This window comes from Meles meles, chromosome 1 (genome assembly GCF_922984935.1).
Source record: "Meles meles chromosome 1, mMelMel3.1 paternal haplotype, whole genome shotgun sequence".
Lineage (NCBI taxonomy): Eukaryota > Metazoa > Chordata > Mammalia > Carnivora > Mustelidae > Meles > Meles meles.
Window position 1 is genome coordinate 93,250,251 of NC_060066.1, and position 13,319 is coordinate 93,263,569.

Consider the following 13,319-nt stretch of genomic DNA (forward strand, 5'->3'; position numbering starts at 1 on the left):
GTTGTCCAAAATCATATATAGTTTTCATAGCCCTTTTTGCCATAGATGAACTATTTCTGCCATTTTCAAAAAAAAAAATCCTAGGTTACTTCCTGATCAGTTTTCATACTAATCGAAATACAACATTTTCCTAATACCAGAAACTGGCGGAGGTTAAGGCAATTGGCTGTACATTTATCATGTCACTCAAAACTAGGAAGGCCGTGGACACTCCGTTAGCATTGTGAGGTACAGGAGAAATGTAGCAGTCAGGTTTTCTATGTCTTCATGATTCAGTCTCAGTAGATTGTATGTTCTAGTCATTTATCCATTTCTTCAAGGGTCCCAGTTTAGTGGCATGTAATTGTTCACGGGAGTCTCTTATAAGCCTTTTTATTCCTGTGGCATCAATTACAATGTCTCCTTTTGTCTCCATTTGTCTCCATTGTGGGTCTGATCACCCAGCCCCACACCCCTGCAGCCCCAGGAATGACTGACAACCTACCCTGTAGAATAAGGGATCCATGGACTGCCAGAGGGGGAAATATCAGAAATCGGGGGGTGGGTTTGTAATTTCCTGATGGAGGAGAGGTATACTTTTTTCTCTTTAGAGTGGTGGCTGTGGAGTCATTGACTGTGGTCTGGGCCAATGGAAAGTGTGAGGGGAAAAATTGAGGAATCCAAGAAAACTCATGGAGGACCTACCATCATCCTACAAGTTCTGTTAAGCTGAAGTACAACTCTTGAGTGTGAAGTCAAGACAGCATCTCCTATCTTTCATAAGGGGCATACTGACTCACTCTTGCACAAAGTAGATTTTCCAATCCATACCTCAGCCTGGTGATCCACATTCCATAAGAAGTTCCATAATCTCACTAAAAGTAAGTGGTTAATACTATGTTTCATAGGCAGTATAATATATGTAGTAAATGTTTGGAATTTAAGAGTTTAGAAATTGTAATTTTGCCTTTCTTGACTTCTGAGGCTGGATAAATACATTTCTTCCCCATATTTTTCTCTTGTGAACAAGCTTTTCTTACCCAACATCAGGACCTTGGCGGGTAAGATCCAGCTACACTATGGTTTTTGATGAGCAAATCAGAGAACTAAATCACCAGTCCAACATTGTTTCTTCATAAAAATATGTTCCATATTTTAAGCAGTTAACTGAGAAACTCAATTTTGGACCAAACATATTCATTATATATCTGCTAGAAATGGTTTTTGTGAAGTGATAATATGTATTTACAGAGTCACAATCCATGTCCAAGAAGCACATACTTGGCCAAAAAGTCCTTGGCTCGTACAGAAGTAAAAGAATCAATAAAATACAGAGATATCTATTTTTGGTTGTTTTTATCACATTCACTGCTCACTCTACAAAACATTCTAAGAATAGCTATCAGGTAGGCATATTGATGCATTTAAAATTTTTAGGTTAGTTTTCTTTTACTCTCCCTAACTTGGAAAAATTTTGCTAAGAAAGACCATGCCTGAGGAGTGGCTAGGAGAGAAAACAAGATCGGACTTATTTCCCTGGGTCGTATAAATGAGATTTTTAAAAGAAATTACACTGAAATATAATGGCAAGACCACTGAATAATCCAGAGCAAGGAAACCTTATTACTCTAGTCTAGCCACTAATTCATCTAGAAAATTCTTTTCCCATTTGCTTAACTCCGTGGTTCCTAGCTGGTTGATTTCATGCACTATTAAATAATTTTAAAAAGGAATAAAGTATAAACAAATTATCAATTATTTTATATGTTGCTCAGTAAGGATAATAAAAATTCTATTACTTACTTCAATATTATTTCATTTAATGTGAACACTTTAAGAAAAATTAACATGAAAATTTTAAGTAAATAAATTCCGCTTCATAGAAGCTCACACCCATAAAACATTTTTTTATTTTGCCATGGACCTGTACAATTTTGTCAAGTGTTGTCACTGTCTTTCAGAATGACATTTAGAGAGCACAGTCTTAATCTACATGCTTTTCAGTTTCTTCATTGGAAGATCATAATTCATCTTTGAGATTATTTAATCTAACCCCCTCATTTTCCAAAGAGGAAACTGAAGAACAATAGATTAAATAATCTCAAAGATGAATTATGATTCCAAAATTTGATTTCATGACTACTTCATGAAAGGACTACCTCAGTTTCTCACTTATTACTTAACTGATTAAATACACAGTTTTTACCATGTCCTTTCTTACAAGGTACCTTACTGGTAAGCAAGGATTATGATATAATTACATAATCGAATTTTACCATATTAGTAATAACAGTGAGGATTCAGTCCTTAAAAATCTTTGGGCATAATAAGCAATTAACCATTACTGCATGTGGGTTCAAGCATAACTATACGAATTCCCAAATTAAATATTTTTCTGTGAAGTTTAACATTGAGGAGAATGTCTTCTGCTCCTTTTTTATTTCAAGAAAGAATTTGTGTTTAAAAAGATAAAAAGATAGCTGAAATTATATTATTGCCTTTCATAAAAGTCCATTAACAGATTTCTGTAGTCTGTTGAGCATTTATTATGAACTAGGTAGTATTTATTATGAACCTGGTATTAGTAGAACCAGATTATTTAATCTCACAACTCTATAGAGAAGATGGCATTACACCTAATCTACAAATCAAGCCTCAAGATAAAAACTAGTCCAAAGGAACCCCCAGTTTGTTTTGTGAGATTAAGAGTCATTTATGGTTTGTCTCCCTCCCAATCCCATCTTGTTTCATTTATTCTTCTCCTATCCCCCTACCCCCCAATGTTGCTTCTCCATGTCCTCATATCAGGGAGATCATATGATGGTTATTGGGGAGGGGAGGCGAACCGTAAGAGACTATGGACTCTGAAAAACAACCTGAGGGTTTTGAAGGGTCAGGGGTGGGAGGTTGGGGCAACCTGAGGGTTTTGAAGGGTCAAGGGTGGGAGGTTGGGGGAACAGGTGGTGGGTAATGGGGAGGGCACGTTTTGCATGGAGCACTGGGTGTTGTGCAAAAAGAATGAATACTGTTACGCTGAAAAAATAAATAAAATGGAAAAAAAAACAAAAAAACTAGTCCAAGGTCTCAAAGTAAAAGTAGAATTGGGAGTGAAATCTTACTCTGTTGTCAAAGCTGTGTCTTCTCCTTATTACTATTTCCAAAATTTATACCATTGATTTTCCTTTTGGCAAATTTTTGTTCATCTGATTTTCCTCTCCCTAGAATGGTTTACCTTCTACTAACTGTCCTACGGAAGCTTTCTCCGTTCCATCCCGACTGTCAAACCCTTTACACCCAAAGGAATTGTTCTCTTCTTTTCAGAATCCTGAAAGTATGAAATCTGTGTCTTTCCTTTTGCACTTTGCCCCTTATACTCTAGTCTTTTCTGCTATCTGTCTCTCCTTCCCTAATTGATCATAAGTATTCTGAAGAGTGTGGTGGCTTTCTCATGAGAATAAAGTGTGTGAGCTCAGTTACAATGTAACCATCTCATATCCATAGGAACCATGTGAATATATATGGGGGGGGGGGGGAAAGGTGGGGGGGGTAGATAGAAAAATCTCCCCGCAGATCAAAGGTAATGAAGTCTCCACACAACCAAAGCTACATTGTGACTTTACTGGTTTCTTTTATTATTTAGTATTTTATTATTGCAGGATTTCCAGTTCTTGTGTGAGAAGGCAGCTAGCAAGCCCCCATATACCACCCAACATTTCTCAATCTCCCATGTTCCTAAAAGCTGTTGCAGGAGTCTACCATCCCCAGAATCTAGTGTAAGGGAGACCCTTAATGATAAATAATTAGTAAAAGTTTTGTATTATAGCTGTGCTGTGTTTTCAATCTGAAATTTAGCCAATGAAATATATCATGGTCCTGTGAGAAATTCTTCCAAGGGGATAAGGAAGGCACACAACTGTTTTTCAGAAGATGTGAAAGTGAGAGGTACTTTCTAAGGAAAGTAACAATATATTAAATTTTAAGCCAAGGAAATAAAACACAGGGGATGAACTGGAACTACAAACTGGAAATACGAACATTTGAAAGCTAATGTGTGAATTGATGTTACCTTTTAATATACCTCTAAACAATTCATGAGGTTCATGACAAGAGCTGATCCAGGTTATAGTTCTCTTTTCTCTGGTTCTTTTTAAAAAATCCTATTTCAAGTTTCTGTGAAGCAGTGTGTGGTAGAGAAATGCTTGACTTGAAGTATTTTAATGGGTAACATCCTCAGATATCCACATATATAGTGACTGGAACTATAAATGAATTCTGTTAGGTTTATCAAAAACAAGAACATTTTCAACTCCTATAATTCTAATCTGTCCAGCTTGTTCATGTTCAGTTGCTAAATACAGAGTTACTAATACAGTGTAGATACCGATTAAAAATGTAACCTGTCATTTATTATTTAAGCCATCTCATGCACTCTATTCAACAATATCATCCATATGACCTATAAAATTAGAAAAAATGCTGTTATAGTTTTAAGTCCAGCTGATTTTGTATGCAGCTCAACTACACACATTTTGAATACCACATTGACGTTTGTGAGCAGAAACATTGGATGTCAGTAGACTCTTATTTCTTCTTACTCATGAAAAATTTTGTAGAAGTGTTTGTTCCTACCTCATTCATTAGAACTAGTCATGTTGAGAGGCAAAATGCAGAGGCTGGAAGAGTGGGTGAGGGGCGATTGGTCTTTGGGCACCAGAAGAAATGAACCCAAATAAAGAAGGACATAGATGTGAAATAAAGCAGGGGGAGGAGGTTCTGTTGAAGTTATGCAAGCTGAGTCTGGTTAATGGAAAATCTGAACTGAGAAGAGGCTGGAATTTGGCTATATGAGTTAAAGTTTCCAATCTTCTGGTGACTCCGAAAAATCTAACGTGTTATAAGAGGGGAGAACTTAGGCTCTAAGGTCTGTCTCATGCTCAACTTCCTGAAAACTTTACCTAACTTAATCTTAATTGAAATCATTAAAATTCTTACTGTGCATATTCACCACCAAGGAACCAATGTTCAGAAGTAAAGGTCATGGGTCTTTGAAGATTAGAAAAGAAGTCAATAATTATAAAAAGAAACAAGCCTTAAAAAGAATATTCACTACTAAGAAATGTAAACTAAATGTACATGATTTTCATACATTTGTAACTTTATTTGAAGGATAAATTTCTAAGTTTCCAAGAAAAACATAAAAATGTTAAAAAATATTTCAATAAATATGATATGCATTGAAACATACTCATGTTTCTTATATGCGTCCCATAAAAATTTCCCCCCCGGGATAAATACCAGCCTGAAATAACACTCACTTGGCTCAGATTTTTATGGGCGTTAGGTTTTTTTTTATTGAATAGCCTTCATTTATTTTGAAAGCTGGAAGCCTAGTATTGCTTTTAGGTGAGTTGAAATGTGATTTGATAAAGAAGGAAGTTCTTAACTTAACCAGTTTCTATTTTGAATTTAATGGCTTATTTTATTAATAACTTCCTGGTATAGACAGGCATGATTTTTTAAAAAAATAACAAGTTCTTAATTGGACAGTTAATCCTATTTTTTGCATGGCTAGTCAATTTTAGTACAGTAGGAATCAGAGCAAGTGCACACTGAATGAATTAGTTGAGGTGTTTGCCTTCTGTCTTCTCCATGCCCATCATGTCTAGCTGAGACATCCTCCCGACATGCATGTTGTCAGGCCAAACTTAACAGTTCTGAATAATGGACAGTGCATTTATAGGCACATGTAAAGCTGATTTTCCTAAAAGAATAATGATGGTACATATATACCATCATGAGAGATATGTGTACTCACTCTGTTTAGTTGCTTTTGAGAAAATAAGTGCATTCTATAAATTCTATAAATTGTTATGTATACCTATGTATGAGTTAGACTGTTGGATCGCATAACAAGAGTGTGGTTCTCTCAAGTGGAGTTGCTAAAAAGTGGGGCAAGTCATATGAAGAACTGGAAAGCCCAATTGACCATACTGCTGGCTTGGCTTTAGAACTCAACTCTCCAGATGGATATCTTCTAGAAGCTTCTTGTAGTGGAGCAGTAACAAATGAAAGTGGTAGGTCATGCTCTCAAAGAGAACGTGCTCATATGTTAAGAACTTTAGAATCATATAGATCATTGGAATTTTCATTTACCTTCCTCACAAAGTCATTTACTGCAGGAAAACTTCAAACGTGGACCTCAAGCTACAATAAAGAGCAATGGATGGCAGAGTCCAAAGCCTCCAGTCTCCCATCCTGAAGAGAAAGCTTTTATCCCAAGTCGAGTTTGAGGTTGCAGTTCTATATGAGCATCAGGTCATCTGATATTACCTTGGGATACACAGAATACAAGGAATTACTAGAAATTTGATCTTCTGGGGTGCCTGGGTGGCTCAGGGGTTAAGCCTCTGCCTTCAGCTCAGGTCATGATCTCAGGGTCCTGGGATTGAGCCCCATATCAGGCTCTCTGCTCAGCAGGGAGCCTGATTCCCCTTCTCTCTGCCTGCCTCTCTGCCTACTTGTGATCTCTCTCTGTTAAATAAATAAATAAAGTCTTAAAAAAAAAAGGAAATTTGATCCTCCTTATAGGTTGACTTAGAGTAAGTCTAGAAGTTAGAAATGCTCACAGAGCTGACCAGAATGACTTAACTTCTTGTCATCTAGTTTAGGTGTGACCAAGACTGGGTGACCAAGTTCCTCTCTTGAAAATGGAAAAAGGAAATCCCTCAGGCTCATGGGGCAGAGATTGGCCAAGCACTAGTAAGGTAACCGAGACATTCTCTTTGCTCTTCATTCTGAACCTCCCCGTATCTGTCTTATGAGAGAAGGTCAAAGATCTAGGGTCGTGTGAATGTGTCCTGATGTGCACCTATTAGATGTTGTTTAATTTTCTGCTTATAATTATTTTGATTCAATGTGACTGCAAATTGATATGCAAAGCGTGGACACTGGGAATTCCACTGTGGCCTGAGGCCAAGGGACTGTTTGTTCCCAGTCCACAAGGAGTTGAGGAACTTACTCCAGAGCACACATTGACTAAGTCACTGAGCACACCACTAGTTCTGTGAACATTTTCGTTGTGGATGGATGAAGGAAGCAGTTTATATTGACAAACCCAATGGTAAAATCTCCTTATCACAATTTTGAATAGTGCTGATTAGACCATCACAAACTAAAAACAAAACAAAACAAAAAAACACCACTATGAAAAACACACAATATGGTCAGCATCTTTCAAAAGTGGTCACACCCCACTTTATGGACAAAAAATAACTACCATTAATGAGTGCTCACTAAGTACCAGGGACTATGATATTCACAATTTGCCAAGTGAGGACACTGAAGAGCGTGGAAGTTTTTCAACTTTCCCCATATATACATCTAAGTTCAAACACTCATACTTCACCATTACCCTATCTCAGACACTCTTAGGGAAAATGATACTGATAAATTATATTTTATATTTGAATTGGAAATACCAACATCTCAGAGAGATCTCTCTTTCCTCTTCCTTACTTAGAAGGTATCTTTGTTCTTACTCTTCAGAAATTTCTAGCCTTCAAAACATCTCTGTCCTCACTATCTTTATCCAAGAACAGATTTTATTCATCTTTTTCTGGCTTAGTGTTATATTCTCCCACCACATCACAGTGGTACTTGAGAAACAAAAAAAGTATTGATTGTTATTATGGCACTTATATATTTTTTTTAAAGATTTTATTTATTTATTTGACAGAGAGAGAGAGATCACAAGTAAGCAGAGAGAGAGAGGAGAAGCAGGCTCCCCGCTGAGCAGAGAGCCCAATGTGGGGCTCGATCCCAAGACCCTGAGATCATACCTGAGCTGAAGGCAGAGACTTAGGCCACTGAGCCATCCTGGTACCTCGGCACTTATATTTCTTTACACACAAATCATATTTCATCTCATATACTGGTATCTACACTGTGTCTTAACATCAATTTGGCATTTGATGTATACTTGATAAATTCATAGAGAAATATTTTTTTGTAAAAAAAGTTTTAAAATGAACTGTAAGCTCGAAACATAAATTGGCTTATGTTATCTTTATGGATTTAAGTATTTTTGCTTTCATTCCATCACAAAAAAATTGACTCAGTAAATTTGAAAGAACGACCTAAAAAAAGAAACACTGTAAACTGAACTTGGTTCTCAGATTCAAAATCAATGCCAAACCCCTTTCCTGTTGAGTCCATCAGTTTTAGAGATACTGTGATGTCCTTTGGATATTCTGCAGCTCAGAGCAGAAGAATGAATTGGTGAGTATAGGGCCACGGCATGTTTCTACCTCTAACACAACTCAGTTTCAATCACAGTACTTTCAGGAAGAAGCTGAGAGTTGTCAAGGAAAACAAAATGTACAGATCATTGATATCTGCCCAAACAAACAACTGGAAAAAGCAAACAGAGATGGGTAGGCGGGTAATCCACACTGAAGTCACTGACAGACAAATCCCAGGGGTTAATTGTGCAAATATGGCCACAGATTTTTAGACCAATGCCCTTATTGGACTTCAGAATATCCTAACTCAGACCTTCTGAATAAGACGTTGGGGCAAAAATGTCATTGCCTGAAGTGGATAGTTTATGCCTTTCTGGGGTGGCAGCAACAACTCCAAAATAATTAACACAGAAGTGGATCTTCAGGAGGTTTTTAGTAAGTTTTGTAGGATACTGCTAAAGTCGTTTGCCCTTTTGATCAAGGCACAAATTACAAGTTAAATAAACATTCATAGCAAATGAACCGGATCAGCCCATAAAAAAACCGTATTATTTTTGATTGATCATGAGAATAGCTGGAGAGGGCAAAAAGAGGGAGGGTAGGAGCCAGGAGGAGAGGGAAGGGTGGAAGAAATACAATGAGAAGGAGAGAGACAGAGACCTAGAAACCATTTTACACTAATATTTTGGTTTAGATGTAAGAGAGTTAAAGAAAATCACTTTCTCCTGTCATAGATGGCTAAAGAAATTTCACCCAAGCCATGTCTGTCAAAAGAATATCTGCATGCACTAAGTAGTTTCTGGGGAGATGGGTCTAATGGTGAATAAGAAGACAGTGAGAAGGGTCTGACACTTGAAGGGTTTTTGACAGCCTGTGGCTGATTGCTGATAGCGTTAGAATAGACTTATTATCAGCGTCTATGCACCTTATCAGAACGAACATGCCTCTTTGAAAATTAAAGTATATGAAAAAGGACATCTTGTATTTCGTTTTTGATAGTTTTCCCTAAAATGCACATTTAAAAGAAATGGGAGAAACTCCTTATCATCTAAAGTACTTTTTCTACTTGATTGACTAAGTTCTCTTCTCCCCTTTATGCACTGGGGTCGGGGGGGAGTGGGGAGCAGAAGAAAACCCATGAAATATCCAAGGGGTACAGTAAAAGGCACATTGTTGGTATTATTCAGTACCAGAGTAGGAAAATCAGGCTGGAGTATTTCAGATCTGAAACAAGGAGTTTCATAAACCAGAAGAAAAAACACAAACAGCAGGGATTTTTTAAGCTTTCTTTGTTTGTTCCTTTGTTAATATCTTGCTCTGCTAGGTTTACAAATCCTAAATAAATAGAAATTAGTGCTCCTTCCTTTGCAGTCCATTTGCTTTAGATGTTTGCCTTGAGGGACATTTGTGTATTCTGCTAATGGCTGCAACAGAGTGCTGTCTCATTTTCATTCTGGCAAAAAAAAGGCCGTCACCATGGTTACAGTTTCATTTGCTAGAGAGAAACTGATGGCTGTTAGTGATCCCATCATAAGCAACTTCTGTCAGATTTCTTATCAAGTAGACATATTTTGACAAAGTGAAAGATAACACCGTAATAAGAGAAGTGAGTTGCCATTCTATGTAATGAACCATTTAGCATTAAATGAAATGTGAAACCACATTTTAAAAACTGAAGGTGGGGAGAAAAAGTAATATTTATAATTTACACACACACACACACACACACACACACAGACACACACACACCCACAAAAGGAATATTCCACAGTGTGTAATGATAGCTTGTTTTCTTTCTGTTGTCCCAGGAACTCCAGGGAGATAATGTTTATTTATACTGGGGGGAGGGGTTTGTCTCTCGACAAACCATCTTGTAGCCACACAGAGCTTACACAGGAGGATATTAAGGTTTTTCTTTGCCATTTGCCTTAGTGGAGCTGAAGGCGATGCTAGGAGCCAAATATTAGGTTAGAGGGTCTAAACATTCTGATAAAAGACCCAGCAAAACATGTTGCCGATTTCAGACTATCAGTTTGTCTTGCTGTGCAGGGGGGCTCCTCTTATACCAAAGCAGATCACTGGGATCAACTGGAGCACCTTCCTTGTCCATGCACGTAAACCTTGGAATATTTCCAAAGGATGGGCAAGATGACACCTGCTGATAGAAGCACAGAGAAAAAAAAAAAATTGAGCCCCCATATAGTCCCACCTGAACTTCAGCGGCAGCACCTGGAATTAGTCTGCACGGAAGGGTGAGGTTGGGGATGTGGAGTCAAGGTTAAAAAACTATGAATTTTGGGGCACCTAGGTAGCTCAGTGGGTTAAAGCCTCTGCCTTCGGCTCAGGTCATGATTCCAGGGTCCTGGGATGGAGCCCCGCATCGGGCTCTCTGCTCAACAGGGAGCCTGCTTCTCCCCCTGCCCTCTCTCTGCCTGCCTCTCTGCCTACTTGTGATCTATGTCTGTCAAATAAATAAATAAAATCTTTAAAAAAATACGAATTTAACACCATCAGGCAAAACTCCTGGCAGTGTGACCTATTGGCAAACTAGGTATCTAATGGGCACCACTGATGTTCTTTTCTCTCAGGACAAATGAAAATGGAGACTGACTTAACAGGAAAGTCCCCTAAGGCGAAGTCCTTAATGTCTATTCTTTTTCTGACTTTTACAATTTGACTCTGTCTTGGTTCCAAACCCACGTAATGATAAACAGAATAGATATTTTATATTTCAAGGGGAAAAAGTGATGGCTCTCTTACATGTGAAATAAAAGGACAGTTTCCCTATGATTACCAGCCCTGCTGGTATGCAGGTGTGGTGCTGCTCATTAAAAGGCCTATTTGAAAGGATTCTCAAAGACTTTGGGTACTGAGAAGATAAGATGAGACATATTTCTATTACTTTTGTGATGTTGCTTATGTAAGATTTTTCACTACAAATTAGTGGAAACCTAGGGGGTAAAATGCACTTTTGAAGTATATTCCGTTTCTTTTTCAGTTTTAAAGGATTGCATTGTTCCATTTTATTTCATTTCATTTTATATTTTATTTTATCTTATCAATGACGGCAGTAATGCAATTAGGGAGCACAAACCTTGCCCAGAAGTAATCTGGATGGAATCATTTCCTGAGTATGAGGTTCTCCAATTCTGAATGTCTTTATCCATGATATCCATGTGTGTGTTTATGAAATGCGAAGAAAATCATGAAAACCATCAGTTAGTGTGACAGTGAGACTCACCAAATTAACAGCCATTAATAGAAATCTACTACAGCTAGAGTCATCTACTATCAATCAGGTTCGTTAGAAATCAATGCTTTTTTTTTGATAATTTGGAAATGATCAGTCATTAGTTCCTTTTTAAAAATGCAGTATTGCAAGAAGTTTAACAAGTCCTACTGTATTGGTACCTTTATAAAATCCATTTTCAAACCCATCTAACTAACATTGCAGTAAAGACACAGTGTCTTTACTGTAAATATAATTCCTTATTTGCCTTGCCAAGGGAACCCTAAAACTCTTACCTGCATTTAGGGAACCCTAAAGCTACTGTAAATATAATTCCTTATTTGCCTTGCCAAGGGAACCCTAAAACTCTTACCTGCATTTCACTTATAAACTTGGAAGGAATGTTTTTCTTAATCAGTCTGATTTAAAAGAGATGTCGTATTATTCACTCAGTGGCCAATCAAGAGCAGGGATCCCGCTTTCAAAGATCAAGTTACATTGGGTAGCCTATTAACCAGAATAACATATGATTTTATTTACACTCAAAGGATATAATACCTTAGATTTATAGAGCATAAAAGAGCACAGATCACTTTATGAACGTTATCTTACCGACAGTTCATCTATGTTTACCTAACAAAATGTGAACAAACAGGATATACAACTTGCAATATAGTTCTCCCTCAATTACAAAATAGAGTTGTTCCTGAAAAGTTGAACATAAATCCCAATTTTCCTGGTCACACACAATAAATTGGAGGTCGTTTCCAAAAGAAAAAACATGTTCAATGGAAAAAGCCATAGACGAAGAAAATAGCAAAATATAGTACAGGATCTTGAACCGGATTTTGTACCAAGGACGTCTGTTCTTGGGATGGTTTCCAGGATGAGAAAAGAATTCCTCGAATCAAAGATGCTCAGTTTGGGTGCCTGTGACTCAGTTGGTTAAGCATCTGCCTTCGGCTCAGGTGGCCCTGCACTGGGGCCTTGGTCAGTGGGGAGTCTGCTTTTCCTTCTGCCCGCTCTGCCAGCTGCACTCCTGCTTGTGCTCTGTTTCTCTATAACAAACAAATAAATCTAAAAACAAAACAAAACAAAACCCCACCAAAATAAAGACAAATACTGAGGGAGTATCTGGAAAAATGGGATCATAGAAAAGATTTGCGTGGTCCTTGAGATACTGGAAAAGTAAGGATTTGATAAAGGCAAAGTAATGCAAAGAAGAGAAGAAGAAAAACAAGAAGGGGGCACCTTGGTGGCTCAGTCAGTTAAGTGGCTGCCTTTGGCTCAGGTCCTGATCCCAGCCTATTTCTCCTTCTCCTTCTGCTGCTCTCCATGCTTGTGCTCTCCTCTCTCTGTGTCAAATAAATAAAATCTTTAAAAAATGCTCAACTTAATATTTCTTTCAAATAAAGAGGTGTCTCACATTGCCGACTCCCAACACAAGACCAGCTGCAAACTAACTGGTCTGAGAAGCACCCAGCTTCAAATACGGAACAATCGTGTGAGGTGATGATACTGAAACAGTCATGAACTCCACTCCAAAGAAGTTCCTAGTCATGATTAGTCTGAGTTATACAAGAAGCTGCTCAGTATAGATTTGCATTACTAAAGCAGAAAACAAGCCTTTAAAGAGAACATAAACATTTGAAGGGAAAATTTAACCCCCTTGAGAGACTCTCAAAGTTTCCTGCAGAGTTGGCACTTTGTCATAGAAGTTTCCATGAACCCAACTAGGTTACATTCCTCAACTTTGAAGAAAAAAAGGAGTCCTATCTTATTTTAAAATCTGTTCTAACCACTTCTTTTAAAAACAGTGTTTCTTCTATTTCTTTTCATGGTAAATGTACAATATTTCTAATTATTAATAA

The 13,319-nt window shown here is 37.6% G+C and overlaps 1 long non-coding RNA gene across 2 annotated transcripts; it reads right to left on the bottom strand.

Annotated features, from left to right (window-relative positions):
* Positions 1-10,044: 10,044 nt before the first annotated feature.
* LOC123925179 lies at positions 10,045-12,464 on the bottom strand. Of its 2 annotated transcripts, none has more exons than XR_006814927.1 (4): positions 12,303-12,464; positions 11,822-11,955; positions 11,314-11,376; positions 10,045-10,374 (listed from the first exon to the last, which is right to left on the bottom strand). It is a non-coding gene; the product is annotated as an uncharacterized LOC123925179 (long non-coding RNA). The 2 variants fall into 2 exon arrangements; XR_006814925.1 differs by having other exon boundaries at positions 10,045-10,377.
* Positions 12,465-13,319: the final 855 nt, after the last annotated feature.